Below are 20,853 nucleotides of genomic sequence, written 5' to 3'. Positions count from 1 at the left end.
TACATGACACAAGTGGCTTACTTAAAATCGGTGTGTCAGGAAAAAACATAACAGCACTTGGAGGATTCCAGGAGAAAGCATAACAGCAAGGGGAGGATTCCAGGAAAAAGCATAACAGCAATTGGAGGATTTTCATATGGCTAAATATGGTGGATTGACAATTATTTGCAAGCATAACAGCTTACATGACACAGGTGGCTTGGTTAAAATCGGTGTGTCAGGAAAAAGCATAACAACACTTAGAGGATTCCAAGAGAAAGCATAACAAGAATGGGAGGATTCCAGGAAAAAGCATAAAAGAAATTGGAGGATTTTCATATGGCTTAATATGGTGGATTGAGCATTCTTTTGCAAATATGGCTGAATGGTTAAAGCCCAAATTCGTTGGTTCGATTCCTGCTAGATTACATTTTGGGCTATTGGGCCATTCCCAATATTTGGAGATGTGCTGAGGTCTTTGCTCGATCGATGGGGGTAGCTTTCTGATCGATGGTGGTAGTGTTCCGATCGATGGGTATAGCTTTTCAATCGATCAGGTCTTTGCTCGACCGATGGGGATAGCTTTTCGATCAATGGGGGTAGCTTTCCGATCAATGGGGGTAGCATTGCTCGATCGATGAGGGTAGTGTGTGCAATAAATGTATACACTAATTACATTTGTTATCAATATCTTTCATTCTTTCCATTTAAAAATATTAATAAACGGTAACATTGATGTGTACCATTGTTACATTAGTTAGTTATCTGTCACTTTCATTATTTGCCTTTAAAAATATTAATAAAATGGTAATAGTCATTTTTATTGATTTGAAATTGTTTTAAGAGGCGCGCGGGTCATGGGCGTGTGTGCTTGGGTTATCGGTGTTGAGAGTGGGCTGTCGTGGCAGCCAAAGATATTTCCACATACAGCGGACGAGAGAGTGGGCTCGAGAGTGGGCTGTCGTGGTAGCCAAAGATAGTTCCACAAACAGCTAGCGAGAGAGTGTGCTGTCGTGGTAGCCAATGATATTTCCACACACAGCGGGCGAGAGAGTGGGCTATCGCGGCAGACACAGTAGGTGAGAAGGTGATTAGAGGAAGAGTGGGTTAAAAAACAGAGCTAATCCTCCCAGTTCGTGGATAGTGTTTATGAGGGAGAAAATTACATTTATTTTTCGAGTTTTCAGACAGTTCGGAAATATGCAGGGAGTTCAACATATGCATGCTTTCTATCTGAAGTACAGTTTGCACAGGACATGATTTACATGACACAGGTGGCTAGGTTAAAATCGGCAAGTAGTTCAAGATATGCATGCTTGTTGTCTGAAGTATAGTTTGCACAGGACATGATTTACATGACACCGGTGGCTTGGTTAAAATCGATGTGTCCAAGAAAAATCATAACAACTTACATGACACAGGTGGCTTATTTAAAATCGGTGTGTCAGGAAAAAGCATAACAGCACTTGGAGGATTCCAAGAGAAAGCATAACAACAATGGGAGGATTCCAGGAAAAAGCATAACAACAATTGGAGGATTTTCATATGGCTGAATATGGTGGATTGACTATTATTTGCAAGCATAATAGCTTACATGACACAGGTGGCTTGGTTAAAATCAGTGTGTTAGGAAAAAGCATAACAACACTTGGAGGATTCGAGGAGAAAGCATAACAGCAATGGGAGGATTGCAAGAAAAAGCATAACAGCAATTGAAGGACTTTCATATGGTTGAATATGGTCAATTGACAATTCTTTTGCAAATATGGCTGAATGGTTAAAGCTCAAATTCGTAGGTTTGATTCCTGCTGGATTACATTTTGGGCTATTGGGCTATTCCCAATATTTGGAGATGTACTAAGGTCTTTGCTTGATCGATGGGGGTAGCTTTCCGATTGATGCGGGTAGCTTTGCTCGATTGATGGGGGTAGTGTGTACAATAAATGTATACACTAACTACATTTGTTATCGATAGCTTTCATTCTTTCCATTTAAAAATATTAATAAATGATAGCATTGATGTGTATCATTGTTACATTAGTTAGTTAGCATTTTTATTAGTTATCATTTTGGGTTATCGGTGTTTAGAGTGGGCTGTCGTGGCAGCCAAAGATATTTCCACATACAGCGAGCGAGAGAGTGGGCTGGAGAGTGGGCTATCATGGCAGCCAAAGATATTTCCACAGACAGCGGGTGAGAGAGTGGGCTGTCTTGACAGCGAAAGATATTTCCACAGACAGTGGGTGAGAGAGTGGGCTGTCGTGGCAGCCAAAGATATTTCCACAGACAGTGGGCGAGAGACTAGGTTGTCGTGGCAGCCAAAGATATTTCCACAGACAGCGGGTGAGAGAATGGGATGTCGTGGTAGAGACAGCGGGTGAGCAGGTGATTAGAGGAAGAGTGGGTTAAAAAACAGAGCCAACGCTCCCGGTTTGGGGATAGAGTTTATGTGGGAGAAAATTACAATTATTTTCCGTGCTTTCAAATAGTTCAGACATATGCAGGGAGTTCAACATATGTAGGCTTGCTATCTGAAGTAAATTTACACAGGACATGAGTTACGTGACACAGATGGCTAGTTCAAAATCGGCAGGCAGTTCAACATATGCAGGCTTGCTGTCTGAAGTACAGTTTGTACAGGACATGATTTACATTACACTAGTGGCTAGGTTAAAATTGGTTAAAATCGGTGTGTACAGGCAAAAGCATAATAACTTACATGACACAGGTGGCTTAGTTAAAATCCGTGTGTTAGGAAAAAGCATAACAACACTTGGAGGATTCCAGGAGAAAGCATAACAGCAATGGGAGGATTCCAGAGAAAAGCATAACAGTAATTGGAGGATTTTCATATGGCTGAATATGGTGGATTGACCATTATTTGCAAGCATAACAACTTACATGACACAGGTGGCTTGGTTAAAATCGGTGTGTCAGGAAAAAGCATAACAGCAATTGGAGGATTTTCATATGGCTGAATATGGTGGATTGACCATTCTTTTGCAAATATGCCTGAATGGTTAAAGCTCAAATTCGTAGGTTCAATTCCTGTAGGATTACATTTTGGGCTATTGGTATATTCCTAATATTTGAAGATGTGCTAAGTTCTTTGCTCGATCGATGGGGGTAGCTTTCCGATCGATGGGGGTAGTGTTCCGATCGATGGGGGTAGCTTTCCGATCGATGAGGTATTTGCTCGATTGATGGCAGTAGATTTTCGATCGATGGGGATAGCTTTCCGATTGATGGGGGTAGCTTTGCTCGATCAATGGGGGTAGTGTGTACATTAAATGTATACACTAATTACATTTGTTATCGGTATCTTTCATTCTTTCCACTTAAAAATATTAATAAATGGTAACATTGATGTGTACCATTGTTACATTAGTTAGTTATTCGTCGCCTTCATTATTTCCATTCGAATATATAAATAAAATGGTGATAGTCATTTTTATTAATTTGAAAATGTTTTAAGAAGCGCGCGGTTCGTGGGTGCATGTGCTTGGGTTATCAGAGTTGAGAGTGGGTTGTCGTGGCAGCCAAAGATATTTCGACATACATTGGGCGAGAGAGTGGGCTAGAGAGTGGGTTGTCGTGGCAGCGAAAGATATTTCCACAGACAGCGGGTGAGAGAGTGGGCTGTCGTGGTAGACAAAGATATTTCCATAGAAAGCGGGTGGGAGAATGGTCTGTCATGGCAGAGACAGCGGGTGAGCAGGTGATTATAGGAAGAGTGGGTTAAAAGATAGAGCCAACTCTCCCAGTTCAGGGATAGAGTTTATGCAGGAGAAAATTACATTTATTTTCTGTGTTTTCAGAGAGTTCGGACATATGCGGGGAGTTCAACATATGCAGGCTTGTTGTCTGAAGTACAGTTTGCACAGGACATAATTTACATGACACAGGTGGCTAGGTTAAAATCGGCAGGCAGTTCAAGATATGCAGGCTTGCTGTCTGAAGTACAGTTTGCAAAAGACATGATTTACATGACACCAGTGGCTAGTTTAAATTCGGTTAAAATTAGTGTGTCCAGGAAAAATCATAATAGCTTACATGACACAGGTGGCTTATTTAAAATCAGTGTGTCAGGAAAAAGCATAACAGCACTTGGAGGATTCCAGGAGAAAGCATAACAACAATGGGAGGATTCCAGGAAAAAGCATAACAGCAATTGGAGGATTTTCATATGGCTGAATATGGTGGATTGAACATTATTTGCAAGCATAATAGCTTAAATGGCACAGGTGGCTTCGTTAAAATCGGTGTGTCAGGAAAAAGCATAACAACACTTGGAGGATTCCAGGAGAAAGCATAACAGCAATGGGAGGATTCTAGGAAAAAGCATGACAGCATTTGGAGGATTTTGATATGGCTGAATATTGTGGATTGACCATTCTTTTGCAAATATGGCTGAATGGTTAAAGCTCAAATTCGTAGGTTCGATTCCTGCTGGATTAGTAGGTGATTAGAGGAAGAGTGGGTTAAAAAACAGAGCCAACGGTCCTAGTTCGGGGATAGAGTTTATGCGGGAGAAAATTACATTTACTTTCCTTGTTTTCAGATAGTTCGGACTTAAGCAGGGAGTTCAACATATGAAAGCTTGCTATTTGAAGTACAGTTTGCACAGGACATGATTTACATGACACTAGTGGCTAAGTTAAAATCGGGAGGCAGTTCAAGATATGCAGGCTTGCTGTCTGAAGTACAGTTTGCACAGGACGCGATTTACATGACACCGGTGGCTAGGTTAAAATCAGTTAAAATTGGTGTGTCCAGGAAAATGCATAACAACTTACATCAAACATGTGGCTTAGTTAAAATTGGTGTAGCAGGAAAAAGCATAAAAGCACTTGGAGGATTCCAAGAGAAAGCATAACAGTAATAAGAGTTTTCCAGGAAAAAGCATAACAGCAATTGGATGATATTCATTTGGCTGAATATGGTGGATTGACCATTATTGGCAAACATAATAGCTTACATGACATAGGTGGCTTGGTTAAAATTGGTGTGTCAGGGAAAAGCATAACAACACTTGGAGGATTCCAGGAGAAAGCATAACAGCAATGGGAGGATTCCAGGAAAAAGCATAACAGTAATTGGAGGATTTTCATATGGCTGGATATGGTGGATTGACCATTCTTTTGCAAATATGGCTGAATGGTTCAAGCTCAAATTTGTATATTTGATTCCTGCTGGATTACATTTAGAGATATTGGGTTATTCCCAATATTTGGAGATGTGATGAGGTCTTTGCTCGATCGATGGGGGTAACTTTCCAATCGATGGGGGTAGCTTTCTGATAGATGAGGTCTTTTCTCGACCGATGGGGGTAGCTTTCCGATCGATGGGGATAGGTTTCCTTGATCGATGGGTGTAGTGTGTACAATAAATGTATACACTAATTACGTTTGTTATCAGTAGGTTTCAATCTTTCCATTTAAAAATATTAATAAACGGTAACATTGATGTGTACCATGGTTACATTAGTTAGTTATCTGTCGCTTTCATTATTTCACTTTAAAAATATTAATAAAATTGTAATAGTCATTTTTATTTATTTGAAATTGTTTTAAGAAGCACGCGGGTCGTGGGCACGTGTGCTTGAGTTATCAGTTTTGCGAGTGGGTTGTCATGGCAGCCAAAGATATTTCCACATACAGCAGGTGAGAGAGCGGGCTATCATGGTAGCCAAATATATTTCCACAAAGAGCGAGCGAGAGAGTGGGCTGTCATGGCAACCAAAGACATTTCCACAGATAGCGGGCGAGAGAGTGGGCTGTCGTGGTAGCCAAAGATATTTCCACAGACAGTGGGCGAGAGAGTGGGCTGTCTTGGCAGAGACCGCGGGTGATCAGTGATTAGAGGAAGAGTGGGTTAAAAAACAGAGCCAACGCTCCCAGTTCAAGGATAGAGTTTATGCGGGAGAAAATTACATTTATTTTCTGTGTTGTCAGACAATTCGAACATATGCAGGGAGTTCAACATATGCAGGCTTGTTGTTTGAAGTATAGTTTGCACAAGACATGATTTACATGACAGAGGTGGCTAGGTTAAAATCGGCAGGCAGTTCAACATATGCAGGCTTGCTGTCAGAAGTACAATTTGCACACGACATTATTTACATGACACCGGTGGCTAGGCTAAAATCGGTGTGTCCAGGAAAAATCATAACAGCTTACATGACACAGGTGGCTTAGTTAAAATTCGTGTGTCAGGAAAAATCATAACAGCACTTGGAGGATTCCAGGAGAAAGCATAACAACAATGTGAGGATTCCAGGAAAAATCATAACAACAATTGGAGGATTTTCATATGGATGAATATGGTGGATTGACCATTATTTGCAAGCATAACAGCTTACATGACATAGGTGGCTTGGTTAAAATAGGTGTGTCAGGAAAAATCATAACAACACTTGGAGGATTCTAGGAGATAGCATAACAACAATGGGAGGATTCCAGGAAAAAGCATAACAACAATTGGAGGATTTTCATATGGCTGAATATGGTGGATTGACCATTCTTTTGCAAATATGGCTGAATTGTTAAATCTCGAATTCGTAGGTTTGATTCCTGCTGGATTACATTTTGGGCTATTGGGTTATTCCCAATATTTGGAGATGTGCTGAGGTCTTTGCTCGATCGATGGGGCTAGCTTTCCAATCGACGGGGGTAGTGTTCCGATCGATGGGGGTAGCTTTCCTCGATTGATGGTGGTAGTGTGTACAACAAATGTATACACTAATTAATTTTTTTATCGGTAGCTTTCATTCTTTCCATTTAAAAATATTAATATGTGGTAACATTGGTGTGTACCGTTTTTACATGAGTTAGTTATCCGTCGCTTTCATTATTTCCCTTTAAAAATATTAATAAAAATGGTAAGAAATTGTTTTAGGAAGCACGCGGGTCGTGGGCGCGTGTGCTTGGGTTATCAGTGTTGAGAGTGGGTTGTCATGGCAGCCAAAGATATTTCCACATACAACAGGCGAGAGAGAGGGCTGGAGCGTGGGCTGTCGTGGCAGCCAAAGATATTTCCACAGACAGCGGGCAAGAGAGTGGGCTATTGTGGCAGCCAAAGATATTTCCATAGACAGTGGGTGAGAGAGTGGGTTGTCGTGGCAGAGACAGTGGGTGAGTAGGTGATTAGAGGAAGAGTGGGTTAAAAAACAGAGCCAACGCTCCCAGTTGGGGGATAGAGTTTATGCAGTAGAAAATTACACTTATTTTTCGTGTTTTCAGACAGTTCGGACTTCAACATATGCAGGCTTATTGTCTGAAGGACAATTTGCACAGGACATGATTTACATGACACAGGTGGCTAGGTTAAAATCGGCAGGTAGTTCTACATATGTAGGCTTGCTGTCTAAAGTACAGTTTGCATAGGACATGATTTACATGACATCGTTTGCTAGGTTCGAATCAGTTAAGATCAGTGTGTCCAGGAAAAAGCATAATAGCTTACATGATAGAGGTGGCTTCATTAAAACCGGTGTGTTAGGAAAAAGCATAATAGCACTTGGAGGATTCCAGGAGAAAGCGTAACAGCAATGGGAGGATTCCAGGAAAAATCATAACAGCAATTGGAGGATTTTCATATGGATGAATATGGTGGATTGACCATTATTTGCAAGCATAATAGCTTACATGACACAGGTGGCTTGGTTAAAATCAGTGTGTCAGGAAAAGGCATAACATCACTTGGAGGATTCTAGGAGAAAGTAAAAAAGCAATGGTAGGATTCCAAGAAAAATCATAACAGCAATTGGAGGATTTTCATATGGCTGAATATGGTGGGTTGAGCATTCTTTTGCAAATATGGCTGAATGGTTAAGGCCCAAATTTGTAGGTTTGATTCCTGCTGGATTACATTTTGGGCTATTCCCAATATTTGGAGATGTGTTGAGGTCTTTGCTCGATCGATGGGGGCAGCTTTGCTCGATCGATGGGGGTAGTGTGTACAATAATTTTATACATTAATTACATTTGTTATTGGTAGCTTTCATTCTTTCCATTTTAAAATACTAATAAATGGTAACATTGATTTGTACCGTTGTTATATTATTTAGTTATCCGTTGCTTTCATTATTTCCCTTTAAAAATATCAATAAAATGGTAATAGTCATTTTTATAAATTTGAAATTGTTTTAAGAAGCGTGCGGGTCGTGGGTGCATGTGCTTGGTTTATCGGTTTTGAGAGTGGGCTGTTATGGTAGCCAAGGATATTTCCACATACAGCGAGCAAGTCAGTGGGCTGTCTTGGTAGCCAAATATATTTCCACAGACAGCAAGTGAGAGAGTGGGTTATCGTGGAAACCAAAGATATTTCCATAGACAGTGGGAGAGAGAGTGGGCTGTCGTGTCAGAGACGCCGGGTGAGCAGGTGATTAGAGAAGGAGTGGGTTAAAGAACAGAACCAACGCTCCTAGTTCGGGGACAGAGTTTATGAGGGAGAAAATTACATTTATTTTCCGTGTTTTTAGACAGTTCAGACATATGCAAGGGGTTCAACATATGCAGGCTTGCTATCTAAAGTATAGTTTGCACAGGACATGATTTACATGACACATGTGGCTAGGTTAAAATCGGTAGGAAGTTCAACATATGCAGGCTTGCTGTCTGAAGTACAGTTTGTACAATACATGATTTATAGCACACCGGTGGTTAGGTTAAAATTGGCGTGTCCAGGAAAAATCATATAAGCTTACATGACGCAGGTGGCTTAGTTAAAATCGGTGTGTCAGGAAAAAGCATATCAGCACTTGGCGGATTCCATGAGAAAGCATAACATTAATGGGAGGATTCCAGGAAAAAGCATAACAGCAATTGGAGGATTTTCATATGGCTGAATATGGTGGATTGACCATTATTTGCAAGCACAACAACTTACATGACACAGGTGGCTTTGTTGAAATCGGTGTGTCAGGAAAAAGCATAACAGCACATGGAGGATTCCAGGAGAAAGCATAATAGTAATGGGAGGATTCGAGGAAAAAGCATAAGAGAAATTGGAGGATTTTCATACGGCTGAATATGGTGGATTGACCATTCTTTTGAAAATATGGCTGAATGGTTAAATCTCAAATTCATAGGTTCGATTCCTGCTGGATTACATTTTTGGAAAATTGGCTATTTCTAATATTTGGAGATGTCCTGAGGTCTTTGCTCGATCCATGGTGGTAGCTTTCCGATCCATGGGGGTTGTGTTCTGTTCAATGGGGGTAGCTTTTTGATCGATGAGGTCTTTGTTCGATCGATGGGGGTAGCATTCCAATCGATGGGGGTATCTTTGTTCGATCAATGGGGGTAGTGTGTACAATAATTTATAACACTAATTACATTTGTTATCGGTAGCTTTCATTCTTTCTATTTTAAAATATTAATAAACGGTAACATTGATGTGTACTGTTGTTACATTAGTTAGTTATCTGTCGCTTTCATTATTTCCCTTTAAAAATATTAATAAAATGGTAATATTAATTTTTATTAATTTGAAATTGTTTTAAGAAGCGCGCGGGTCGTGGACACATGTGCTTGGGTTATCGGTGTTGAGAGTGGGTTATCGTGGTAGCCAAAGATATTTCCACATACATCGGGCGAGAGAGTGGGCTATCATGGCAGCCAAAGATATTTCCACAAACAGTGGGTGAGAGAGTGGGCTGTCGTGGAAGCCAAAGATATTTCCACGGACAGTGGGTGAGAGAGTCGGCTGTCATGGCAGAGACAGCGGCTGAGGAGGTGATTAGAGGAAGAGTGGGTTAAAAAACAGAGCCAACACTCCCAGTTCGAGGATAGAGTTTATGCAGGAGAAAATTACATTTATTTTTCGTGTTTTCGGATAGTTTGGACATATGCAGGGAGTTCAACATATGCAGGCTTGCTGTCAGAAGTATAGTTTGCATAGGACATGATTTACATGACACCGGTGGCTAGGTTAAAATTAGCAAGCTGTTCAACATATGCAGACTTGTTTTCTGAAGTACACTTTTCACAGGACATGATTTACATGACACCGGTGGCTAGGTTAAAATTGTTTAAAACTGGTGTGTCCAGGAAAAAGCATAACAACTTACATGACACAGGTGGCTTAGTTAAAATTGGTGTTTCAGGAAAAAGCATAACATCACTTGGATGATTCCACGAGAAATCATAACAGCAATGGGAGGATTCCAGGAAAAATCATAACAACAATTGGAGGATTTTCATATGGCTGAATATTGTGGATTGACAATTCTTTTCCAAATATCGTTGAATGTTTAAAGCTCAAATTCGTAGGTTTGATTCCTGTTGGATTACATTTTGGGCTATTGGGCTATTCCCAATATTTGGAGATGTGCTGAGGTATTTGCACGATTGATGGGGGTAGCTTTCTGATCGATGGGGGTAGTGTTTCAATCAATGGGGGTAGCTTTTTGATCGATGAGGTTTTTGCTTGATCATTTGGGGTAGCCTTCCGATTGATGGGGGTAGCTTTCCATTTGATGGGTGTAGCTTTGCTCAATCGATGGGAGTTATGTGTACAATAAATGTATACACTAATTACATTTGTTATCGGTAGCTTTCATTCTTTCTATTTTAAAATATTAATAAACAGTAACATTGATGTGTACTATTGTTACATTAGTTACTTATCCGTCACTTTCATTATTTCCCTTTCAAAATATTAATAAAATGGTAATAGCCATTTTTACTAATTTCAAATTTTTTTAAGAAAAGCGCGGATCGTGGGGACATGTGCTTGGGTTATCGGCGTTAAGAGTAGGCTGTCGTGGTAGCCAAAGATATTTCCACATACAACACGCAAGAGAGTGGGCTGGAGAGTGGGTTGTCATGACAGCCAAAGATATTTCCACAGACAGCGGATGAGAGAGTGGGCTGTCATCGCTGCCAAAGATATTTCCACAGACAATGGGCAAGAGAATGGGATGTCGTGGCAGCCAAACATATTTCCACAGACAGCGGGCGAGAGAGTGGGTTGTCGCAGCAAAGACACTGGGTGAGCATGTGATTAGAGGAAATGTGGGTTAAAAAACAGAGCCAATGCTCCTAGTTCGGTGATAGAGTTTATGCGGGAGAAAATTACATTTATTTTCCATGTTTTCATACAGTTCGGACATACGCATGGAGTTCAACATATGCAGGCTTGCTGTCTAAAGTACAGTTTGCACAGGACATGATTTACATGACACAGGTGGCTAGGTTAAAATCGACAGGCAGTTCAACAAATGCAGGCTTGTTGTTTGTGGTACAGTTTGCACAGGACATGACTTACATGACACCAGTGGCTAGGTTAAAATGGGTTAAAATCGGTGTGTCCAGGGAAAATCATAACAGCTTAGATGACATAGGTGGCTTAGATAAAATCGGTGTGTCAGGAAAAAGCATAACAACACTAGGAGGATTTTCATATGGTTGAATATTGTGGATTGACCATTATTTGCAAGCATAATATCTTACATGACACAGGTGGCTTGGTTAAAATCGGTGTGTCAGGAAAAAGCATAACAGCACTTGGTGGATTCCAAGAGAAAGCATAACAGCAATGGTAGGATTTCAGGAAAAAGCATAACAACAATTGGAGGATTTTCATATCGTTGAATATGGTGGATTGACCATTCTTTTGCAAATATGTCTGAATGGTTAAAGCTCAAATTCGTAGGTTCGATTCCTGCTGGATTACATTTTGGGCTATTGGGCTATTCCCAATATTTGGAGATGTGCTGAGGTCTTTGCTCGATCAATGGGGGTGGCATTCTGATCGATTTGGGTAGTGTTCCAATCGATGGGGGTAGATTTCTGAACGATGGGGGTAGCTTTCCGATCGATGGGGGTAGCTTTGCACGATCGATGGGGGTAGCTTTGCTCGATCGATGGGGGTAGTGTGTACAACAAATGTATACACTAATTACATCTGTTATCGGTAGCTTTCATTCCTTCCATTTTAAAATATTAATAAACGGTAACATTGATGTGTATCGTTGTTACATTAGTTAGTTATCCTTCACTTTCATTATTTCCCTTTAAAAATATTTATAAAATGGTAATAATCATTTTTATTAATTTGAAATTGTTTTAAGAACTGCGTGGGTCGTGGGCAAGTGTGCTTGGGTTATCGGTGTTGAGAGTGGTTGTCGTGATAGCCAAAGATATTTCCACGTACAACGGGCGAGAGAGTGGGCTGGAGAGTGGGCTATCGTGGCAGCCAAAGATATTTCCACAAACAGCGGGCGAGAGAGTGCGCTGTTGTGGCAGCCAAAGATATTTTCACAGACAGTGGACGAGAGAGTTGGCCGTCGTGGGAGCCAAAGATATTTCCTCAGATAGCGGGTGAAAGAGTGGTTTGTCGTGGCAGAGACAACAGGTGGGCAGGTGATTAGAGGAAGAGTTGGTTAAAAAATAGAGCCAACGCTCCCAGTTCGGGGATAGAGTTTATGCGAGACAAAATTACATTTATTTTCTGTGTTTCCAGACAGTTCGAACATATGCAGGAGGTTCAACATATGCAGGCTTGCTGTCTGAAGTATTGTTTGCATAGGACATGATTTTCATGACACAGGTGGCTAGGTTAAAATCGGTCGGCATTTCAACATATGCAAGCTTGTTGTCTGAAGTATATTTTGCACAAGACATGATTTACATGACACCGGTGGCTAGGTTAAAATCGGTGTGTCCAGGGAAAAGCATAACAACTTACATGACACAAGTGGATTAGTTAAAATCGGCGAGTCAAGAAAAAACATAACAACACTTGGAGGATTCTAGGAGAAAGCATAACAGCAATGGGAGGATTCCAGGAAAAAGCATAACAGCAATTGGAGGATTTTCATATGGCTGAATATGGTGGATTGACCATTATTTGCAAGCATAACAGCTTACATGACACAAGTGGCTTGGTTAAAATTGGTGTGTCAGGAAAAAGCATAACACTTGGAGGATTCCAGGAGAAAGCATAACAACAATGGGAGGATTCCAGGAAAAAGCATAACAACAATTGGAGGATTCTCATATGGTTGAATATGGTGGATTGAGCATTCTTTTGCAAATATGGCTGAATGGTTAAAGCTCAAATTATTAGGTTTAATTCCTACTGGATTAAATTTTGGACTATTGGGCTATTCCCAATATTTGGAGATGTGCTAAGGTCTTTGCTCGATCGATGGGGGCAGCTTTCTGATCAACGGGGGTAGTGTGTACAATAAATGTATACACTAATTACATTTGTTGTCGGTAGCTTTCATTCTTTCCATTTAAAAATATTAATAAATGGTAACATTGATGTGTACCATTGTTACATTATTTAGTTATCCGCCGCTTTCATTATTTCCCTTTAAAAATATTAATAAAATGGTAATAGTCATTTTTATTAATTTGAAATTGTTTTAAGAAGCACACGGGTCGTGGGCACGTGTGCTTGGGTTATCGGTGTTGAGAGTGGGTTGCTTGGTAGCTAAAGGTATTTCCACATACAGGGGCGAGAGAGTGGGTTAGAAAGTGGGTTTTCATGGCAGCCAAATATATTTCCACAGACAGCGGGCGAGAGAGTGGGTTTTCGTGGCAGCCAAAGATATTTCCACACACACCAGGCGAGAGAGTGGGTTGTCGTGGCAGGCAGAGATATTTCCATAGCGAGCAGGTGAGAGAGTGGGTTGTCGTGGCAGAGATGGTGGGTGAGCAGGTGATTAAAGGAAGAGTGGGTTAAAAAACAGAGCCAACGCTCCTAGTTCAGGGATAGAGTTTATGCAAGAGAAAAATACATTTATTTTCCATGTTTTCAGACAGTTTGGACATATGCAGGGAGTTCAAAATATGCAACCTTTCTATCTGAAGTACAGTTTGCACAAGACATAATTTACATGACATAGGTGGCTAGGTCAAAATCGGTAGGCAGTTCAACATATGCACGCTTGCTGTCTGAAGTACAGTTTGCATAGGACATGATTTACATAACACTTGTGGCTAGGTTAAAATCGGTTAAAATCAGTGTGTCCAGGAAAAATCATAACAACTTATATGACACAGGTGGTTTAGTTGAAATCGGTGTGTCAGGAAAAAGCATAACAACACTTGGAGAATTCCAGGAGAAAGCACAATGGGAGGATTCCAGAAAAAATCATAACAGCAATTAGAGGATTTTCATATGGCTGAATTTGGTGGATTGACCATTATTTGCAAGCATAACAGCTTACATGACACAGGTGTCTTGGTTAAAATCGGTGTGTCACGAAAAATCATAACATCACTTGGAGGATTCCAGGAGAAAGCATAACAGCAAAGGGAGGATTCTAGGAAAAAGAATAACAGCAATTGGAGGATTTTCATATGGCTGAATATGGTGGATTGACCATTCTTTTGAAATATGGATAAATGGTTAAAGCTCAAATTCGTAGGTTCGATTCTTGCTGGATTACATTTTGGGCTATTGGGCTATTCCCAATATTTGGAGATGTGCTGAGGTCTTTGGTCGCTCGATCTGGGTAGCTTTCCGATCGATGGGGGTAGTGTTCCAATCGATTGGGGTAGCTTTGCTCAAACGATGGGGGTAGTGTGTACAATAAATGTATACACTAATTACATTTTTTATCAGTAACTTTCATTTTTTCCATTTAAAAATATCAATAGACGGTAACATCGATGTGTACTATTGTTACATTAGTTAGTTATCCATCGCTTTCATTATTAACCTTTAAAAATATTAATAAAATGGTAATAGTCATCTTTATTAATTTGAAATTATTTTAAGAAGCGCACGGGTCGTGGGCGTGCATGCTTGGGTTATCAGTGCTGAGAGTGGGCTGTCGTGGTAGCTAGAGATATTTCCACATACAGCGGGCGTGAAAGTGGGCTGGAGAGTGGGTGGTCATGGAAGCCAAAGATATTTCCACAAACAACGAGCGAGAGATAGAGTTTATGTGGGATAAAATTACATTTATTTTCTGTGTTTTCAAACAGTTTGGACATATGTAGGGAGTTCAACATATGCAGGCTTGCTGTCTGAAGTTCAGTTTGCATAGGACATGATTTACCTGACACAGGTGGCTAGGTTAAAATCGATAGGCAGTTCAACATATGCAGGCTTGTTGTCTGAAGTACAGTGTGCACCGGACATCATTTACATGACACCAGTGGCTAGGTTAAAATCGGTTAAAATTGGTGTGTCCAAGAAAAAGCATAACAACTTACATGACGCAGGTGGCTTAGCTAAAATCGGTGTGTCAGGAAAAATCATAACAGCACTTGGAGGATTACAGAAGAAAGCATAAAACCAATGGGAGGATTCCAGGAAAAAGCATAACAACAATTGGAGGATTTTCACATGGCTGAATATGGTGGATTGACCATTATTTGCAAGCATAACAGCTTACATGACATAGGTGGATTGGTTAAAATCGGTGTGTCAGGAAAAAGCATAACAAACTTGGAGGATTCCAGGAGAAAGCATAACAGCAATGGTAGGATTCCAAGAAAAAGCATAACAACAATTGGAGGAATCTCATATGGCTGAACATGGTGGATTGAACATTCTTTTGCAAATGTGGATGAATGGTTAAAGCTCAAATTTTTTGGTTCGATTCCTGCTGGATTACATTTTGGGCTATTGGGCTATTCCCAATATTTAGAGATGTGCTGAGGCCTTTGCTCGATCGAAGCGGGTAGCTTTCCGATCGATGGGGGTAGTGTTCTGATCGATTGGGATAGATTTCCGATCGATGAGGTCTTTAATCGATCGATGGGGGTAGCTTTCCGATTGATGTGGGTAGTGTTGACCACTATCGGTCAACTGCCCATAGCAGTACACCCCCTTTTTCTTCGCAAAAGGGATAGTGCTTGATTGACATGTCCGTGCCATTCTGCAGTCATCAACAGCTTGATTGATTTATGTTGTAAACCCAGTCTGCATGTATAGATTGTAAATAATCTTAGCGGATATGAGTCATGTCTGTAAATTGCCTAGGTGGACCTAATTTTCTAAGTGACAATCTACGTCCCAGAAGGTTTTTCGTCTTACCGATCCATGATCGGCAGAGTTTTCCTTCAGCCTAACCCCAAAGCCGGGATGGATTTTGTCATTAGAATCTTAGGAGAATCCTAGTGTGTTAATCTACTAGATTATAGTTGTGTCGCAGAACTGGGTGGTTTATGAGGGTCTATGTCAAATGGGTTTTCCCCCTTAAGATGTAAAGTTGTAAAAGTCATGATGTAAAGTGTCTTGAGGGTTAGAAAATGTTTTAATCCCCTCATAAGTTTTAAGTCTTAAGTCCTAGGTCCTAGGTGATTTTTCCAAAGGCTAAGTTTGAGGATCCATTTAATTAAAAAAAAAAAAAAAAAAAATTAAACAAATAATAAAATAAAATAAAAAATAATAAAAAATTAAAGAAAAATTATAAAATAAAGCAAAAACCCTAAAAATAATAAAATAATAATATTTTTGAGTAAATAAATGTAAAATTTCATTTTTTAATGAATTAACTAATTCGACGGATGAGATTAAGAGATATCTTGATTCTCATCGACGGTCGAGATCATTTCAACATGGATCACTCGAACTAGCCGTTGGGATTTTTTCCTTTAAATAGGGTCCTAGGGGGTCATTTGAGATGAGAAGATCTGTGAGTCTGGTGCTGAAGAAGCTCTCTTGTAGTTCATTTTTTTGGTGCAATAAAGAAGACTTTGGGGTTAAAAATCTTGCTGGTGTTACTCTTCTGAAAATGCTGTAAGATTGTTCTATTTGTTTTGCATAATTTTATTTTTAGCCATTAATGATAACTTAATGAAGATTGATCTAGGCACAGGTATCTTGTCTGATCTTTGAGGTTTGAATGATAGTTCAGATTCTGAAATATAATGGCAGGTATCTCCATTTGATCGGGGTTTCACTATTGTTTTCTCCTTCTATGTTGATGGTTGATTTTAAGTTGTGCAGGAAAGCCTTTTTTCAGATTACTGGGCGTTAGGGGAAGTTCTCGGCTGAACCAGCCAACTCCCGGGTTGTGTTTTCTGAAAGAGCCCAGCCAGTTCTTGATCCCGGGCTTATCATTCGAAATATTTTTTATGAATGCATGCAGGGTTTTCTGAAGCATTTTACATTTAAATTAAATTCTGATAATATTACTGTGATTATTGATAAATCTGGCTTCCTAAGAGCTTTCGGTTTGTAAATACTGTAAATTTTTTGCTGGGTTTAGGGTTTTCAGTTTTTATTTTATGCACATATCATTTTCTGGTGATTTTTCATTCCAGGTTGCAGGGTTTCTGAAGATTTCCAAGGTTTATCTGCGCCGTTTTGCTGTCCAAGGGTTTCAGACATCAGGTGTTTTCAGATCTGGGGTTCCAAATTTTGCAGGTTTTTGCTTACGGGTTGCAGTTTCGCTGTTGCCATCTTCCTCAGCCTTTTCAACCACCTGTGCACCCACTGTTACTGGGACTAGTTAGCTCTGCAATATTTATGATTTGCTGCCCATCCTCAGCGTCAGTCCTTGAGCTGTTGACGGCTCTCCTCATTCTCAAAAATGACTTTGTGCAGTTTTTTTTCCTCTTACCCACCAGACACTATTGACATTCTTTTCCTTATTCATACGCTGCAAAACCTGTGCATGTGTGGTTGGAAAACGTTAAACTCATACATGGTTTCTATTCCACCAAGCCAAAGCCACGTTTCGTGAAGTGCATTTTTTCATAAATCCTTCCAGCGTAAACCCTTTTGCTCTCATCGCACCTCCAAAGGCCTGCGTGTGGCTACCGTTGAGGATCCTTATGTGGGCCTGCAAACGTTCAGGTTATTTTTCCGCCGTCAAGCACATCGTATGACGCAGACGATGCTTCATGCAGTCGATTTTTGGTGATTCCAGGTCTTGTTTTTCATCTAGCTGAGGGAGTGACTGCGTATGATCGACAGGTAAAGAGAAGTATTGGTTGAGGAATCTGTCACGTGAAAATCATTTTTTTCCATCGAGCGCCAGGCCGCGAGTCATGTGATAAAGTTGTCTGGGGAACCATTTCACGCATCGGTGCATTGGCTGGACAAAGTGTTTACTCCATCTACCTGTCACTGCGTCCAGCGTGAAAGGCGTTCAAGTGAACCAACAGTGGGTATTTTGCGTGGAAGCTCCAGTTTCATCAGGTAATGACTGCAATCGTAAGACTGTCCACCATCTTCACTCTTGGGTCAGGTATTTTCTTGGTAATGTCTGCGCATCGATTTATCTTTTAAGCGTGAGTGAGTCCTGAGTATCCATCTAGGGTTACGGCTTCGTTTTGATTTTGGTAGATTTAATGTTTTAAATGTTGACATTATGATATTTCATTTGCATAGTTCGTAGTTTTGATTTAGGTTTATTTTTCTTTAGTTATAATTTAAATTTTATGAAAATTTTAATTTTAGATTTATTTCATAATTTCCTTTTTTAGATTTTATTAAATATAAAATCAAATAAAAAAATATAAAAAGGAGAATATATTTTGCAATTTCAGTCTTACCTCGTGAATTTTTTTAGGTTTCATCTTTTATGCTGAGGCTGAAAATTTTGGCGTGGGAGTTAATTTTTATCGTGTTTAAATGTTCATTTAAAGATTGACTGCATATATGTGATCTCTGGTGGTTGTTTAAAGCATTTACTCTTTTAAGTTGCTGAGCTATTGAGCCTTTATGGTTATCTTGTATCTGGCAAAAGTTAAGCTTTTCATGATAAATGATTGCTCTTCATGGTTTATATTTCTGCAGCATCTGATAATTAATCGTTTAAACATTAACTCCACAAGGCACTGGTCCGCTAAATTAATAAAATCATTTTAGTGCTTCGTGTCTCCCAAACCAACTGGTCGACAGTTGGTCTCCTTCATTTCATAGGGTCTACCCCCCTTAGCCGCGGGAGACAGGCTTAAACGGAGAGATCGGGGATCAGAGTGACAGCCCTCGCTCGGAGCGTTGTCATGTCAATTTGTGCGACAACATTTTTTGGCGCCATTGCCGGGGATACTTTATTCTCGGTGTTTCAACGACTCTTCATCATTCATCGTTCATCTTTCTATCATTCGTTTGAGCTGGCAACGCCAACATTTTTTGGCGTCGTTGCCGGGGACAGAGTTTTTTCTGTCCTTGGTTTATTCGACATTCATCTTCTCTTTTCTCATCATTCTTTCATCTTTCTCATCTCACGTTTGAGTTGGCAGATTCGACATTTTTTGGCGTCATCTCATCTTTTAAGGCATTCATTAGCCTGTCAAATGACCAACATTCTTTGGCGTGTTTTGATCTTTTCATCACCTTATCTTTCGTCATATCAGCAGCTTCTCTTCGATTTGTTTCTTGTTTGGGTGGCGACTCCAATTTCTTATTTTTCCCAGACAAGAAACCTCCCTCATATCTACTTGTTGGTTGCTTTTTGATCTTAGAATTAGATTCATTGTTCAAGTGGCGACTCCACTTCTTTCATCTCTTAATTTTCTTGAGCAGAAATCTCTTTCTATCAGTAATACAGCCTGCCACAAAGAAAAAGCGCAAGAGAAAGAGAACGAGAAGAAGATTTGATGCATCAGACGGCCGCGAGCAGCTTGATTTTTGGATAGGAAAAAGTCCTACCATATGCAGAATTGGACATGGCACATCCGACAAGCAGCCAACAGATTTGCCTGAAAGCAGGCAAATGCTCAGTATACACTATATTGAACACATCTGATGCCATGGGGCATCCTTTGTATTGTATTTCTAACCCTACTCCTTGTTTTTTTTTCAGCATTTTCATTTCTGTTTTACAATTAGATTTACTTTTCTAGATAGTTAATAAATGAAGAGCTTATATCTTTCATGTGCTTAATGTTATATGATGATTTTTTGGACGGACGCTACTTATATTTTGTTGTGTGTTGCATGGATGCAGATTCTGGATTCTCACATTCCTACAGTGCAGCAACGTGTCCCCAAGTAGAGCCAGATGTTGACCACTACCGGTCAACTGCCCATAGCAGTACACCCCCTTTTTCTTCGCAAAAGGGATAGTGCTTGATCGACATGTTCGTGCCATTCTGCAGTCATCAACAGCTTGATCTATTTATGTTGTAAACCCAGTCTGCATGTATAGATTGTAAATAATCTTAGCAGATATGAGTCATGTCTGTAAATTGCCTAGGTGGACCTAATTTTCTAAGTGACAATCTACGTCCCGGAAGGTTTTTCGTCTCACCGATCCATGATCGACAGAGTTTTCCTTCAACCTAACCCCAAAGCCGGGATGGATTTTGTCACTAGAATCTTAGGAGAATCCTAGTGTGTTAATCTGCTATATTATAGTTGTGTCGCAGAACTCGGTGGTTTATGAGGGTCTATGTCAAATGGGTTTTCCCCCTTAAGATGTAAAGTTGTAAAAGTCATGATGTAAAGTGTCTTGAGGGTTAGAAAATGTTTTAATCCCCTCATAAGTTTTAAGTCTTAAGTCCTAGGTCCTAGGTGATTTTTCCAAAGGCTAAGTTCGAGGATCCATTTAATTAAAAAAATTTAAAAAATTAAAAATTAAAAATTTAAACAAATAATAAAATAAAATAAAAAATAATAAAAAATTAAAGAAAAATTATAAAATAAAGCAAAAACCCTAAAAATAATAAAATAATAATATTTTTGAGTAAATAAATGCAAAATTTCATTTTTTAATGAATTAACTAATTCAACGGATGAGATTAAGAGATATCTTGATTCTCATCGACGGTCGAGATCATTTCAACATGGATCACTCGAACTAGTCGTTGGGATTTTTTCCTTTAAATAGGGTCCTAGGGGGTCATTTGAGATGAGAAGATCTGTGAGTCTGGTGCTGAAGAAGCTCTCTTGTAGTTCATTTTTTTGGTGCAATAAAGAAGAATTTGGGGTTAAAAATCTTGCTGGTGT

This window comes from Pinus tabuliformis, chromosome 7 (genome assembly GCF_031772625.1).
Source record: "Pinus tabuliformis cultivar Carrire ecotype Pingquan chromosome 7, CPIR1, whole genome shotgun sequence".
Classification (NCBI taxonomy): Eukaryota; Viridiplantae; Streptophyta; class Pinopsida; order Pinales; family Pinaceae; genus Pinus; species Pinus tabuliformis.
Note: the sequence above shows the minus strand (reverse complement) of the source record.